We start from the raw sequence: 14,455 nt of genomic DNA, 5'->3' as shown, positions 1-14,455 counted from the left end.
GAGCAGGTCTGCCACAAGGATGATGTCATCAGTGATGTCATCAGGGATGTCATTTGAGATGTCATCAGTGATGTCATGAGTGATGTCTCTGACTATGTCATGAGTGATGTAATATGTGACATCATCAGCAGTGCATTGCTGGCGCGCGAGTTATAGTTAGCTGAACTAACTATAACAGGGGAATTTCAAAGGTTTTGTATGAGTAAAATGACCAGCTAACTATAACTGGTGTGAAACCTATGGTTTTTTCAGTGAATTTCAAAGGTTTTTAAAATGCTAACTCCTAACTATAACGTGTGTAAAACCTATGGTTTTTTCAGTGAATATATATATATATATATTCACTGAAAAAACCATAGGTTATAGACCATATATAGTTAGGAATTAGCATTTAAAAAACCTTATTTTACTCACACAAAACCATTGAAATTCCATATATAGTTAGTTGCACTAACTATATATCGCTCACCTGCAATCCACTGCTGATCATGTCACATATTACATCATTCATGACATGGTCAGTGACATCACTGATGACATCACTGATGACATCTCAAATGACATCACTGATGACATCACTGATGACATCTCATTTGACATCATTCTTGTGCTAATACGATAAACCTCTTCAGACTCTAATATAACCTTAGATACACTCAGTGTATACAGACACTCACACACTTCCACTCATCCATGGAGTTACTCACACACCCAGTCAGTCATGCAAAGAAACAATCTCATCTCCATTTCTTCAACTATACAGTTAAACACACCTTACTTATTGAAACATATACTAACACATATTTACTCTCTTATACAATCCCTGATACAAGTTCACAATGATCGATACAACCACTCACTCATTCGGTGGCTCTCATGCACAGTTATTTATATATGCCAACTCTCACATGTACTGTGTTTTACATATGTACTTACTATGACATGTAGCATTGAGATATCCATTCACTCATCAATACACTCATGCACACAGTCAACTGCCCATGTAGCTGTTTCCACATGCACTCTTGAACTCATACACCTAGTGAATAAACTGTTCACACATCTATGCATAGAGTCACACACCTTCCAGCCACCCCCACACAAACTCAATCTCCCATAGAAATACTTGGGCAAGCAATTAATAACACATATAGCCTCTCGTATAGCTAATGATCAACACATGCAGCAGTTTACAGAACAACAGACATAATGATGCACAAATTAAGACAGTTTAGTCACTAACCCATGCATTCAGTGAGACACATTTAATCACTCACTCATACAGTCAGTCACGCACCTACTAAATCCTTCATCCAGACACTTATACATCCACTCATTCTTCAATATGTAAGATATATTTTAACTTTACAGAAACATACAGTCACTGGATGTTGTCATCAGTGATGTCATCAGTGATGTCATTTGAGATGTCATCAGTGATGTCATCAGTGATGTCACTGACCATGTCATGAATGATGTAATATGTGACATGATCAGCAGTGGATTGCAGGTGCGCGATATATAGTTAGTGCAACTAACTATATATGGAATTTCAATGGTTTTGTGTGAGTAAAATAAGGTTTTTTAAATGCTAATTCCTAACTATATATGGTCTATAACCTATGGTTTTTTCAGTGAATTTTCAAGGTTTTGTAAATGCTAATTCCTAACTATATATGGTCTATAACCTATGGTTTTTTCAGTGAATTTCAATGGTTTTTTAATAGCAAATATCATAAGCTGTCGAATGTCAAGTACGTGGTAAGTGAAAACATTTTCGTGTTTATGCACACTGATCTGCTTTGAATGGTGCCCCCCCCCCCTCATTTCTATTAGGAGTACTCTCTCTTTGCAGATAGTGAAAGGTAGTTAACGCAGGTCTTTGCCCCCATTGTAATCCGTCGTGCCTGCTTCTCTCTCCATTTGATTCATTGTTATCCAAGTATTTACTGTTTTAGAATTAGTTCTCTTTGGTTCATTCTCTATTTACAAACAAACACAGAGTCGCAATACTCTGTTTAGTCTTTGCAGATAACGAAAAATCGTGTAAAAAAAAAAAGAAAAGGAATCGAGCAAAATCAGTAGGCCACTAATGGGATCTCTTTTTGACCTCGCTAAAATAGAAACATTAGGAACAACCCCTCATGACAAATACAAAACTAGTGAGATGAACTGAACTCCACACAATGATGGCTGCAAAACAGCTCGGCTCCGCCACCCACCCCGCCCAAAATAACGATAAAGAACGGCTGCCATGATTGGTTGCGGAATGACCACGACGGAGCTACGAAATGGTGCTGCTCTCATGCTAACCCCAGCTTCAGTCTGAAACATCCAGAAACACTGTAGACTACCAATTCGATCAGTTCCGGTAGCGCCCCAATGTAACCCGGTAGAGAAGAACTAGCTCTCCCCTCTTTGACTGATGGTTCTTGTTGCCTGTCCCTTCTGTTGTCATTTAACAGAACTATTTAGCCTGCTGAAAGGGGTTGTGTTCCGACCGCTGGTTGGTGGAGACATTTTGACTATATTCTGTACCTGCGTTGTCGCGTAATGCGTCATATGACGCGCCGCGTTAGCGCATCCGGAAGTCATCCGGGGCGCGCAGCGCGTAACGTAAGCATAACAAGTCATGTGACTTGTTAATAAAACTTTTCATTGGTTCATTTTACTTTTCTTATTGTAATGATGAAAGGCTTGGTCATATGACCTAAAAATTACGCTTTTCATTACTTCCGAACATTATTTTTTCTTAAATATATGTTATAATGTTCCAGGCTAATGTACTTTCCCGGAAATTTTACAACTGTCCTGCAAGTAAAATATATTCTTTTTTCGAGAAAAAGAGCGTTTCTTCGTCCCATGACGGAGCCGTTGAGCAAAAGAGGGTCGACCTGCTGTCTTAGTCGCCGATACGCCTGAATATGAGATTCTTATCGATCACTTTATGTTGCAGGAATAGAAAACACAACAGCCCTTGACCATTTATCTTTACTGCGTTCCTTCGTATTATACCTTTTACCCTTCATGTAATTGGTCTGCTTTATTTCACTTGCCTTTTAATGATTCTAAAACAGTCACTATTATTAAAAACTTTACCAATGTATATACTACTACCATGTTTTCTTTTAAAAACCTTTATTGAGAAAATTTCATTATACAAATACGAGCCTATAACCACGTGGGCCGGCCACGGAGCAAACTGTAATCGTATATGATGAATAGACATTTACACTGTAGAGGAACGTAACGGGCGGGCCATTAGGTTGCAAGAACTAAGGTGTCTAACAGTTACGGAATCGGTGGACGTACATTTTATAATTAAAATACGACAGGGCCAGTTACAATAAAATTATCTAGATATACATTTGCGGGCAAGTACCATGGGTGACGTTAATTCGAACTTTCAACAGTACAGTAATCAATAACACATCAGAACTTAATATCAATAGGGATGTCGAAATATTCAATCAATTCTCGTCCCCGCCCGCCATGTGCTTCAAAACTGCATACGTATCTCGTGATTTCAAGGTTCTGCAACCAGTACACAACAAGGAGTTACGAGTCCCATTTATTCTGGCGCCATTTTGGGCGAGGACGGGCAGGTCCAGGATATAGTCAAAATGTCTCTACCAACCATCGACTATGATGATGTTCATATGCTGTATTTATTAGAGTAACACTCATCTGTCCACATGAAATTAATTTGCCACAATCTAAACATGTCATTTTAATCTTTCCAAAGTTCTTCTAAATATTTGGGACCGTTTCCCTTGCCTCTGAAGCTCTCAGTGCCACTTCTTTGATGAATGTACTAGCAGGTCAGGGGTTCTCCTCCAAATCTCTCTTTTATGCAGCACTATAATTAATTGGTGCCACCTCTCCATATGACGATGCATGGTATAGTTACCACAACTATATTTTTTTTCGGTTCCTCTGGAGAGTTCATCGTGGCAGATGAAGCGTGTAACGTACCGGGCATTTACCTTTTTTTGCATGTACAGGAAAGGAAAAAAAAATCGAGCGTCCGAGTTCTAAGGTGTCCCAGGGCCATTTTGGTGGACCAGGCCCAAATCCAAAGAACAGCTATCTCACAGGCTAATGGGGCGACCCACGCCGAGTTTCAGCATTGTAGGATGACCACACAAGTACAGCAACTTGCTAGACATCACCTCGGTGCCATCCGGATCTCGGCGCCCCACTGCAGATGAAGTGCCTCTCAACTATGAAACCACCACGGTGACATCCGGATCTTGGCGCGTTGTGCTGCCTTCGGCCTATTCGCACATCGGTCCGCTACTGACGCCATCTCACAGGCTAATGGGGCGACCCACGCCGAGTTTCAGCATTGTAGGATGACCACACCAGTACAGCAACTTGCTAGACATCACCTCGGTGCCATCCGGATCTCGGCGCCCCACTGCAGATGAAGTGCCTCTCAACTATGAAACCACCACGGTGACATCCGGATCTTGGCGCGTTGTGCTGCCTTCGGCCTATTCGCACATCGGTCCGCTACTGACGCCATCTCACAGGCTAATGGGGCGACCCACGCCGAGTTTCAGCATTGTAGGATGACCACACCAGTACAGCAACTTGCTAGACATCACCTCGGTGCCATCCGGATCTCGGCGCCCCACTGCAGATGAAGTGCCTCTCAACTATGAAACCACCACGGTGACATCCGGATCTTGGCGCGTTGTGCTGCCTTCGGCCTATTCGCACATCGGTCCGCTACTGACGCCATCTCACAGGCTAATGGGGCGACCCACGCCGAGTTTCAGCATTGTAGGATGACCACACCAACTTGCTAGACATCACCTCAGTGCCATCTGAATCTTGGCATCTCAACGCCTAGTGGTATCTTCCATACAAAAAATATTGTTACGCTGCCTTTGGCCCCATTCGCACATCAGTCCGCAACTTAGACATCACCTCGGTGCCATCCGGATCTTGGCATCTCAGCGCCTTGTGGTGTCAGTCAGAAAATATTGTTGTGCTGCCTTCGGCCTATTCGCACATCGGTCCGCTACTGACGCCATCTCACAGGCCAACGGGGCGCCCCACGCCGACTTTCAGCATTGTAGGATGGCCACACCAGTGCGGCAACTTGCTACACACCACCTCGGTGCCATCCGGATCTTGGCATCTCAGCGCCTTGTGGTGTCTTCTACTCCGGAAATATAGTAGAAAATATTGTTGCGCTGCCTTTGGCCCCATTCACACATCAGTCCGCTACTGACACCATCTCACAGGCCAACGGGGCGCCCCACGCCGACTTTCAACATTGTAGGATGGCCACAGAAGTGCGACAACTTACTAGACACCACCTCGGTGCCATCCGGATCTTGGCGCGTTGTGCTGCCTTCGGCCTATTCGCACATCGGTCCGCTACTGACGCAAACTCACAGGCCAACGGGGCGCCCCACGCCGACTTTCAGCATTGTAGGATGGCCACACCAGTGCGGCAACTTCCTACACACCACCTCGGTGCCATCCGGATCTTGGCGCGTAGTGAAGCTGCAGCAGCTGCAAATAAGCTTCAGACAGTGTTACAACCGCTGCTCAGAACTCTCAACTATGACACCACCTCGGTGCCATCCGGATCTTGGCGCGTTGTGCTGCCTTCGGCCTATTCGCACATCGGTCCGCTACTGACGCAAACTCACAGGCCAACGGGGCGCCCCACGCCGACTTTCAGCATTGTAGGATGGCCACACCAGTGCGGCAACTTCCTACACACCACCTCGGTGCCATCCGGATCTTGGCGCGTAGTGAAGCTGCAGCAGCTGCAAATAAGCTTCAGACAGTGTTACAACCGCTGCTCAGAACTCTCAACTATGACACCACCTCGGTGCCATCCGGATCTTGGCGCGTTGTATTGCCTTCGGCCTATTCGCACATCGGTCCGCTACTGACGCCGCCTCACGTGCCAACGTATTTTCTCCGCATTTTATACCCTATGCCGCATAACAGGTCATGTGACTTGTTTATAAAACTTTTCATTGGTTCATTTTACTTTTGGTTTCCTAATGATGGAAGGCTTGATCATATGACCTAAAAACAACACTTTTCATTGGATGAAAACTTTTTTTTTCCCCCAAACGATGAAAGCCCCACCTTGTTTCTGGATGTTTCAGACTAAACTGGCGTCACCATGAGAGCACCACCATCTCGTAGCTCCGTCGTGGTCATTCCGCGAGCAATCATGGCAGCCGCTCCCCACCAGAAGCCTGCAGGAGTCGGGGCCCCCAAAACTTTTGATGAATTCTCAAGGCGGAGGGGACGCTTTCGAGAATGGGGTCCAAGACCTAGCAGACAAGCGTCCGATTTCCAAGGTGTCCCAGGGCCATTTCAGTGGACCACGCCCAAAAAGGAAAGAGCCTGCCGCCATTTTGAGAGTCCTGTGGCAGCCGCCTATCGCTGCACCGCAAGAGTGGGCGCAACTCAGCTGAATGGCGGATTTTGACACAGTGGACCAAAAGCGGACGGAATGGCAACTGAAACGGTAAAGGGGCGCCCCACTAAAACAGATGAGACTCCACCTGGAGAGGCCCGTTCACGCCGCCTCCCCCGGGGCGCTCCACGCCGTTATTCGGAGCAGCATTGTAGGATACCAAAACCAGTGCGGCAACTTACTGGACATCACCTTGGTGCCATCGTTCTGCTGCCTTGGAACTATTCGCACAACAGTTTGCTACTGATGACCCACCCCCCGCGACGCCCCACGCCGTTATTTGCTGGGTGGCAACTTACTAGACATCACTTTCGTGTCATCTAGATTTCGGCGCGTTCTGCTGCCTTGGAACTATTCGCACAACAGTTTGCTACTGATGACCCACCCCCCGCGACGCCCCACGCCGGAAATCTGGACGTTGTGCTGCGTTGGGACTATTCGCACAGCCGACCGCTACTTCGTTGTTTTTCTCTAAAAATGTTTATATGTTATTACTATTTTTGTTTTCTTGTATATATTTATAAATTATTAAAGTTTTATAATCTTACTACTTTGTCGGAGTGCTATATATTTTTAATGTGACACATAATTGTAAAAACTTTGATGTACAAAGAGTCATCCCTGGAATCTTCCGCTTCACGCTCGGTTCCCTCCCCAATCACAATACAGGATGGTTTTCAGATAATAGCAACGCTTCTGCTGTGACGGATCTCATCGAGTGTGGGCCTTGATCTACTATAACTCCTTTGAAGAGGGGTGATTCTTTACAGCTGTGGCCATAAACTACATCTGCAGGGCTAGCTGATAGCCTAGGACCGGCCTGGACAATCGGACACAGAGGAAAAGGAGTGTCAGAGGGTGCGGTAGTGAATAGGGCGAAAGGGAGGTGTCGGGCGGGCACAGGGTGTGATTCTCAGGGAAGAACAGCGCAGATGGGGGGAGGTTTATTACCCATGCATAAGACAGAGAGCGGGGGTGACCACTGCCTGGGGGAGATGCTTGCGAGGGTGGGGAGCCATGCTAAGGATCGACAGCGTGCACAGAGTGGGTCTGGTCAAGGCATCTATAATGGCTGCCGTGCACGACAAAAGTGTGGCATTTGAAAAAAGACAAGATGGCGCACACAATGTTTTTCAACAATTCCTGATTTCCTTCGAATCGAACGTTAACAGACGTTGGGGCATATTACCAAAGTTAAGCGATATTTATCCCTAACGATGCATTGCAAAGATTTTTTTACCGTCAGAAATTATCGCAGATAAACCTTGCTATTATCAAGGTTTATCGCAAATACGATAAAAAACGAGCGCAATGCATTAATATCGCTGAAAACTCCGCGATATTCATGCATTACCGAGCTAATGCTCTTAGCCATGTTATCCACCTCCCATTGGATAACATGGCTAAGAACTGCTCAGGGCAGCTGTTACTTTTTGGAGATATTCGCGCTTATCTCGAATATTTCCAAAAGTTGATAATAGGAGATAGCGATGTTAGCGACTGTTTCCAGTCGCTAACATCTTGGCATGCCCACTTTGCATGTCATTAGTGATAAATATCACTCACATGCAAAGTGGGACCCAAGATGGTCGCTATCTCCTACTAGCCGTCGCTAACTGGTGTTAGCAACAGCTAGGTAATAAGGAATATAATTTTATCTCCGCGAAGCGGAGCGCTGTTACAGATATATATCTTGTTTTTGAACGTTAATTTCTCAAAATGCACTGAAGCACATATATTGAGACATAGCAAAGGCACATCGGGCTACCAGTCCCTAATATTTTACCAAGTTTCGTGCAAATCCATTCAGCCGTTCGATTATTATTATTATTATTTTTTTTTTGCCCCGCGGGGCCCTTTTAAAACCTCCACATCAAACCTAGGGGGTCAGCGAGGATCTACTATGCCCCCTTATGGTCATCAGCCGTTCGATTATTATTATTATTTTATTTTTTTGCCCCGCGGGGCCCTTTTAAAACCTCCACATCAAACCTAGGGGGTCAGCGAGGATCTACTATGCCCCCTTATGGTCATCAGCCGTTCGATTATTATTATTATTTTATTTTTTTGCCCCGCGGGGCCCTTTTAAAACCTCCACATCAAACCTAGGGGGTCAGCGAGGATCTACTATGCCCCCTTATGGTCATTTGCCCCTTCGCTTTGGCCTCCTCTTGTCTCTCGATCCTACCGAGAGACAAGATGGCGGCCGCTACGTACTGTTTGGAATGTTTACAGACACCGGAGAGCCAATCAGCTTCGCTTCGCAAAGCTCCGTAACGCGAAAAGTACGCGAAGCGGTGCGCTGTTACAGATATATATCTTTTTTTGAACGTTAATTTCTCAAAATCCACTGAAGCACATATATTGAGACCTAGCAAAGGCACATCGGGCTACCAGTCCCTACAATTTTGCCAAGTTTCGTGCAAATCCATTCAGCCGTTCGATTATTATTATTATTATTTTTTTTTGCCCCGCGGGGCCCTTTTAAAACCTCCACATCAAACCTAGGGGGTCAGCGAGGATCTACTATGCCCACTTATAGTTATTTCCCCCTTTGTTTTGGCCTCCTCTTGTCTCTCGATCCTACCGAGAGACAAGATGGCGGCCGCTACGGACTGTTTGGAATGTTGACAGACGCCGGAGAACCAATCAGCTTCGCTTCACAAAGCTCCGTTGCGCGAAAAGTCCGCGAACCAGAGCGCTGCCTGGTCCGCGCTTACAGATATATATCTTTTTTTAAACGTTAATTTCTCAAAATCCACTGGAGCACATATATTGAGACCTACAAAAGGCACATCGGGCTACCAGTCCCTACAATTTTGCCAAGTTTCGTGCAAATCCATTCAGCCGTTCGGGCTAAAAGTGAGGCCAACCGCCCTATGGAAAACTCAATGTTAAAAACACGTTTTGGGACCCCCCTTTTTTCTCGGCCCCCACTGGACGAACCCCCTTTCAAATTTTCAAGGGCTGCTCAGAAACGAAATGTGCCATTTTCCTGAAAATTTCAGCCGATTCCGTCCACAAACGCCAAAGTTATTAGACATAGAATTTTCAAAAAACCCATAGAGAAAAAATCCTAACTATATGTACCTACTGGCGGTCGCCAGTAGGTATATATAGTTAGGATTTTTTCTCTATGGGTTTTTTGAAAATTCTATGTCTAATAACTTTGGCGTTTGTGGACGGAATCGGCTGAAATTTTCAGGAAAATGGCACATTTTGTTTCTGAGCAGCCCTTGAAAATTTGGGGGGGGTTCGTCCAGTGGGGGCCGAGAAAAAAGGGGGGTCCCAAAACGTGTTTTTAACATTGAGTTTTCCATAGGGCGGTTGGCCTCACTTTTAGCCCGAACGGCTGAATGGATTTGCACGAAACTTGGCAAAATATTAGGGACTGGTAGCCCGATGTGCCTTTGCTAGGTCTCAATATATGTGCTCCAGTGGATTTTGAGAAATTAACGTTCAAAAAAAGATATATATCTGTAACAGCGCTCCGCTTCGCGTACTTTTCGCGTTACGGAGCTTTGCGAAGCTGATTGGTTCTCCGGCGTCTGTCAACATTCCAAACAGTCCGTAGCGGCCGCCATCTTGTCCCTCGGTAGGATTGAGAGACAAGAGGAGGCCAAAGCGAAGGGGGAAATGACCATAAGGGGGCATAGTAGATCCTTCCTGACCTCTTAGGTTTGATGTACCATTTTGCCAAGTTTGGTGTAATTCCGTTCAGCCATTCAGGCTGTAGACGTATGTAAATGTCCTATGGAAAATTGCATGGGGAAAACACATTTGAAAGTGTTGAAATTTAGAACCAATTAAAATGTTACTTTGGTTTTGTATTTGTGTGTGATGAAAGTTAATTGGTTATGTATATATGTCAAATGAGAGGAAACCACAGCCATTTTGTGATACTACTGTCTGAGGTACATTTGTGAGGAATTTTTGGTGGTGAATTTCTGGTGTTTGATTTACACAGTACTAACACTTCTGCTACTTTTAAAAAGGTGAGTTGTTAATTTGTATGGGGAACTATGTTGTACACTTGAAGATAATTTGAAAAATGTTTTCTGTTATTTATTTGCAGTCCTTCTGTTATACTAAATACTTGATAAAGTTAGTTTTATATTATGTATTACTAAAGACGATAAATGAAAGTGATTATTTTTTTCTGCAATTTACAGCAAGCAATTTCAAAATAAAATGGCTCACAATGAAGAGACCGTGGCAATTTCTTTTGAATTGTCCAACACATTGATTGAAATTGAGAGCACCAATAATGAAATATTGTCACAAGGAGGACATGACTTGTATGATTCCATTAGATTGATTGAAATGGACAGCACCAAGAATGAAATATTGTCACAAGGAGATGACTTGAATGATTCCACTACATTGATTGAAATTGAGAGCACCAATAATGAAATATTGTCACAAGGAGGAGATGGCTTGTATGATTCCATTAGATTGATTGAAATGGACAGCACCAATAATGAAATATTGTCACAAGGAGGAGATGACTTGAATGATTCCACTACATTGATTGAAATTGAGAGCACCAATAATGAAATATTGTCACGAGGAGATGACTTGAATGATTCCACTACATTGATTGAAATTGACAGCACCAATAATGAAATATTGTCAGAAGGAGGAGATGACTTGAATGATTTTTTTGATCAATCTCTTGATGGCGAATTTATCGAGTGTTTGGAGACCATAGAGTTACAAGAATCATCATTGGAGACTTTTAATGAGGACATTGCTGATGAGGACATGTTACTAGTTCTTTCAAATTTAGAAAATTCTGAAGAATAAATTTATATTTAGAAATAAAAAATTGTTTGAGACATTATTCATTTTTATTTTTAATTTATGAGGTTGTAGCGAAGTGATTGTAGTATAAAATGAGACTTATAGTATAGAGTGCAACATTTTTATGTTACATGGTAAGTTTACTCATATTTACTTCCCTTCTGCCACTATATTATCTCCAATGTGTATTTGACATGTCTTCTTCATCTCCGGCCTCCTTTCTCTCACTGTGTGTCTCCGATGCATCTTATCGCTGCTATTTTGTGTAATTACAGAAGAGAGTAAAATAAAATAGTTCGGAACGTGAAAAGGGGGCAAAGTAGAGTACTCCTCACCCCCTAGGCCTTTTTAGGCGGTCCCAAAAGGATCAGTTTCTGCTTTCCTGAGAGATTATGGTATGAGTTCCATATACCACAATAACTTGCATTACAACATGCAAGATATCTATCTCCTATTACCAACTTTTGGAGATATTCGCGCTAAGCGCGAATATCTCCAAAAAGTAACACCTGCCCTGAGCAGTTCTTAGCCATGTTATCCAATGGGAGGTGGATAACATGGCTAAGAGTATTAGCTCGGTAATGCATGAATATCGCTGAGTTTTTAGCGATATTCATGCATTGCGGCCGTTTATTATCGCATTTGCGATAAACCTTGATAATAGTAAGGTTTATCTTCGATAATTTCTGACGATGCTTAGTGGTAAAAAATTGGTTGGTAAGCATCGTTAGCGATAAATATCGCTTAACTTTGGTAATATGCCCCAACGTCTGTTAACGTTCGATTCGAAGGAAATGAGGAAGTGTTGAAAAACATTGTCTGCGCCATCTTGCCTTTTTTGAAATGCCACACTTTTGTCGTGCGCGGCAGCCATTTTAGATGTCTTGACCAGACCCACTCTCTGCACGCTGTCGATTCGTAGCATGGCTCCTCACCCTCGTAAGCATCTCCCCCAGGCACTGGTCACCACCGCTCTCTGTCTTATGCATGGGCAATAAACCTTCCCCCATCTGCGCTGCTCTTCCCTGAGAATCACACTCTGTGCCCGCCCGACACCTCCCTTTCGCCCTATTCACTACCGCACCCTCTGACACTCCTCTTCCTCTGTGTCCGAATGTCCAGGCCGGTCCTAGGCTATCAGCTAGCCCTGCAGATGTAGTTTATGGCCCCAGCTGTAAAGAATCACCCCTCTTCAAAGGAGTTATAGTAGATCAAGGCCCACACCCGATGTGATCCGTCACAGCACACGCGTTCCTACTATCTGAAAACCATCCTGTATTGTGATTGGGGAGGGGACCGAGCCTGAAGCGGAAGATTCCAGGAATGACTCTTTGTACATCAAAGTTTTTACAATTATGTGTCACATTAAAAATATATAGCACTCCAACAAAGTAGTAGGAATATAAAACTTTAATAACATATAAATATATACAACAAAACAAAAACAGTAAAAACATTTAAACAACGAAGAGACCGTGGCAATTTCTTTTTAATTATCCAATAGATTTATTGAAATTGACAGCACCAATAATGAAATATTCTTGTCAGTAGCGGTCTGTTGTGCGAATAGTTCCAAGGCAGCAGAACGCGCTGAAATCTAGATGGCACGAAAGTGATGTCTAGTAAGTTGCCGCCCAGCAAAAAACGGCGTGGGGCGCCGCGGGGGTGAGTGAGTCCAGTAGGCACCACAGCTATTCTTACCGGCATTGCAGAATTACTGCTGGGGACAATGCCTGTGCTGTAGCAGGGTCACAGCAGAAACAAAAAGGATTCTGTTGAAGATGTTGTTGGTTTTCAATTTGAAAACAGTTCTGGTGTCAACTGCTATGCTAATGTAGTGGTTAATGTTTTGTTTTCTCTAGAAAATGTAAAAGAGGGGGAGGCAGTCCAAAGTTCCGTTAAAAGGGCAAAGGAAAGGATCGGTGGTTTGAACTATCAGTCAAAAAGGGGAGGGGGTGCAATAATTTTTCCTACCGGGTCACACTGTGCTTTCACCGGAAGTGAGGTCTGCAGGATTGTAGTAATTCAAAGTGAGGCTGGCGCCAGCATGGGAGCGCCGACGTCCCGCGGATACAGTTTCGTCACTCCACGGGCGATCATGGCAGTCATTCCCCATCGGGGGTCGGAGACTCCCGCGGCTCCTCTAGAATCTTCAAGGTCGTGGAGGACTACGGTGGTGGAGTCAACCAGTGGCCGGGCCATTTCTTTATGTTGGGCCCGCTCTTGCCAGGTCGACCGCCATTTTGAGAGTTCGGCAGCTACCGGCGATCGCGGGGTCACATGAGCGGACGGGCTCCACCCTGCCGGGCGAGACGTTGCAGCATGGCCACAGTGGAAGAACCGTTATCTAGGTCGTTCCGAAACTGTGCAGCACTGTAGTTGTTAGGATGCCACCGCCTGGAGCGCTGAGGGTGCAGCTGGGAAGCCTCCACCTGGGGAGGCGGGAGAGGCCTGTTCGCACCGTCTCTCCCTCCCAGTGCACCCCACGGCGTCTCGCTTGAGATTTGTTATGGCCGGACCAGGCGATGAGGACGAGGGGGGGGTCGGAGGCATGTGCAAGACATCCCCCTCCAGTGTTGTCGCAGCCATTATAAAAGAAAGAAGTGTCCCGTCCGTCTTCGGGCCGGGCTTCCGGTGGATGTCGGCCGGACGCCCCTGGCTCTGGCCCCATGAACGGGTTTCTTGGTTTATCGGCTGCAGCCGGATCCCGTCGGCCTCGGCCCCCCGACCGTTGGTGGTCGGACCGGAAGAGCATGTGGCGGGACTACCTGCAACTCTCAAGGGCCACCGCGGCCGGACTGGGAGAGAGAGGGGAGGGTCGAGGAGACATTCCCCCACCCTGCAACTGTTCAGCGTTGTAAAGGCAATCCCCTGGCCGGGTCCCGCTGGTCTCGGCCTCTCCTCCGGCTACACCCTACGTTAGGATCTCCTGGCCGAGGCGTGGCAGCAGGACCTGCCTTATATGGGCTGCTCCCGGCTGGGCGTAGCCGGAACCCTGCCCCACCTTGGAAGTTTCCAGAGTGGGGGTGGATGTTCTACTGACTTGCATTTTCCCTAGTCTATCGATTTTTTTGGCGTGGCAGGCGGTGGGACAGCGAGGGGTGATTTGGTTTCTCTTACTGTTTTTCTGGTCTCTCACCACTGGCATATTTTAACGTTTTCTTGTTTCTAGGACATTAATAGGTTTTATCATTA

Source organism: Lissotriton helveticus, chromosome 1_1 (genome assembly GCF_964261635.1).
Source record: "Lissotriton helveticus chromosome 1_1, aLisHel1.1, whole genome shotgun sequence".
NCBI lineage: Eukaryota > Metazoa > Chordata > Amphibia > Caudata > Salamandridae > Lissotriton > Lissotriton helveticus.
Note: the sequence above shows the minus strand (reverse complement) of the source record.